Below are 3048 nucleotides of genomic sequence, written 5' to 3'. Positions count from 1 at the left end.
GTGTGTGTGTGTGTGTGTGTGTGTGTGTGTGTGTGTGTGTGTGTGTGTAAACAGACGGTGACAAGATAATAAAAGGTTCTGGACCTCAGGAAGTGTCAGAGTCCTGGTCTTCTGCACCTCCAGCATCAAAGCAGAAATATATTTCCAGCCTGGCCGTCTTTAATTTATCCCTTCATGACATCAGGACAGGCAGACATCTTTTATCAGTTTCATTAGATGTTATACTTTTTAAAATAATAACTATACCTTATTTAGCATTATTTAATTATTATTAAATGGATAGTTAACCATAAAAATCATTAATTAAGGATGATTCATATGTAATAAGCTATTAATTGACATGTTTAACCTATAAAGGCTAATTATTTACATTCTACTAATCCTGCAGAGCATCAATAATAGTGAATGTTRTACAAACATTCACACTATTTTCACTTTTCTCTTTATTAATGTTTAACTAYTCCATACGTTTCTCTGTAACTTTCTTGTTTCAAGAAGAAAAACTACATTTTTGCAAAATGTAGTTTTTTCCCTGCTATTTTAGCTTTAATTCAGCTTCTTTCTGCTAATTTGAGCTATTCATGCTTCTTACAGTCGCTTTCTAATAGATACAGACATTTGCAGCAATGTTTGCTAATATTTAGCTGTTATTAGCTAAAGTTAGCTTTTTTAAGGCTAAAATCACATTTTGGTGGTTATTTCAGCTTCTTTCTGCTTAGTTCAGGAAACCTGTGCTCACTATGCTTCCTTGTGCTAATTTAAGATTTTCTAACTACATCTTAGCCATTTTGGCTGTTTTAGCTATTTAAAAAAAATCAACTTTTTGTAATTTTATTCTTCTTTTCCTTCAAATTTGACATTTTTACACACCTTTCATCATCTGGGTGTGAATTCCAACTTGTGTCTGCTGCCTTTAGCTTATTTTAATGCTAAGTTTAGCTTTTCTCTGCTCTTTCGGCTATTATTTTTCTTCTTTTTGCTATTCTGATAGTTTCTACTTTTTGTGCTTCTTTCAACTTTAAAAATTGTGGCATTAACAGTTGTGCTATAAAACATTTTCAGCTCCATTTTGGCAGCTTTCAGCTGAAGCTTTCTGCAATAAGCATATTCATGTTAGCATTTCCTCAGGAAATTTGGAATTACTCTATTTTAAATTTTAAATGTAACAAATGCTAGAGCTTTTAAAAGAGTTATGCTTAATTATTTCATCATATAAAGTGTTTTAATTGTACATTTATGAATTAATATGCTATGTTACTAATGTCATATTAAGTGTGTGTAACTGTTTTTGTAATAAATGCTTATTTATGATGAGGACCCCAGGGACAGAARCCATACTGTCTCGACAATGGCTAATGGGGATCCAAATAAACAAAGAAAAAAAAAGCAGTTGTCAGTAGTTAATTAAATCTTTTTGTGAACCCTTTAAAATGAAGACTATTCATGTTTTTTTTTTTGTATTTATTAATGTAAACAAAACCCTGAAAGGCTCCTTTTAACAGGTGGAAATCAGACTGAATTCACAGTCAGTTCAAACCTCCTCTAAGCATTAACATGTCGAACGCATGATGTGAAAGTACATTTATATGACCGTTTATATGCATATACACAAAGAATATATGGAATACTTTATTCATGACTTATTAAGCATGAATAAATAATCAGTATGTTGGTTTTGAAAATAATTAACTTCAGTAACTATTAATATTAAGCTTATTTAAGTTTGAATCATCCCTAATTAATGATGTTTTCAAGGTTAACAAACCATTAAATAATGATAAAGTGAGGCTAAATAAAGTGTAGTTAATGTAAAGTGCTACCCAGTTTTTTATTTTTGTATTCCTTTTTTGAAACATAAACAACAGCTAAACAATAGCAGAGTCTGGTCTGAGCCAACATCGATTACAAAAAGGTAAATCAGGAGTTCAGGTTGTCGGTACATCCTGATTCTTTAAATCCCCACAAACACACTGAACATCAGTGCGACTCTGCACTTCCTTTGTTGATGTAATTTTCTGTGCGTCTCTGCAGAATCAGCATGCAGCGAGAGCCTCCTGGGGGGTTTCACTTGTGTTGCTGCGTACCGATCAGAGGTCTGCGGCGCTCCGGCTCAGCTTCACACTTTCATTTACTGAAGAGTTTCACTTTATGCAAATGAGGCTCAGCAGTTCTACGAATACTTTATCATAACTGACGAGACGAATAGATTACTCACAACAGGGGCAGTGCTAGATATTTCTGCAACAGCACTGGGGTGGCCACGGTGTTATGTATTGTGGGGGGGGGGGCACTCAAATAAATAAAACTACCCTGGATTTCAAACTTTAAGATGGCCACCACAGCTACATTTAAATGGCTATAATTCAGCTATTTTAAGACTAATAGAGCTGAAATTTATTGTGGTGTAGCCATGAATGACAGCTAGTCCCAATTTAAGTTAATTGCTAATGCTAATTATACAAAGAGCTATGAGTCAATCATTAAATACMCAGCTGAAAATTTACAGTATWTAGTAGAAGCCATGAATCTTTAACAAAATCTGAATGGAAATACAAAATCCAAGATAGCCACCAAAGCTAATTTCAAATATTTGGTCCAATTGGCCATATATTTTTTTCAGAAATACTGAACTGAAATTTGATACGATGGTAGCCAAAAGCAATGCTTATATCATTTTGAAATCTCAATTTTAACCTTTTAGAGACTTTTAGGGACACCTTTTAGGTAGTAATAAAAGAATCCAAGATGCTTAATTCAGGTGACTACAATTCAGCTCTTTTTTTATACATATTTGGTGTGGTGGAACTGTTTCTTTATATTAATTTATCTAATTTATATCTAATATATTAGATAATACAGCTGCATAAGAAATATTTACTTTGTTTTAGCTCTGGCAATCTTTTATTGTCAAATGTGATCCCCACCCCAACTTGTCAGTCATTTTGCGGGTGGCACCTGGGGTGGCCAATCAGCGGCCGAGTGCGAAGCGGCCGGGATGAAGCTCAGTGCCTCCAAATCCGAGGCCATGGTCTTGAGCCGGAAAAGGGC

The 3048-nt window shown here is 34.1% G+C and overlaps 1 protein-coding gene across 3 annotated transcripts in view; it reads right to left on the bottom strand.

The window, feature by feature from the left end:
• frmpd1a (FERM and PDZ domain containing 1a) overlaps positions 1–3048 on the bottom strand; it is a 30440-nt gene that overhangs the window by 17241 nt on the left and 10151 nt on the right. The gene's annotated exons all lie outside the window — the stretch shown is intronic.

The sequence above is a fragment of the Austrofundulus limnaeus genome, unplaced genomic scaffold (genome assembly GCF_001266775.1).
Source record: "Austrofundulus limnaeus strain Quisiro unplaced genomic scaffold, Austrofundulus_limnaeus-1.0 Scaffold194, whole genome shotgun sequence".
Taxonomy (NCBI): domain Eukaryota; kingdom Metazoa; phylum Chordata; class Actinopteri; order Cyprinodontiformes; family Rivulidae; genus Austrofundulus; species Austrofundulus limnaeus.
The sequence above is the reverse complement of the archived record's forward strand: the minus strand, read 5'-3'. Positions and strand labels throughout refer to the sequence as shown.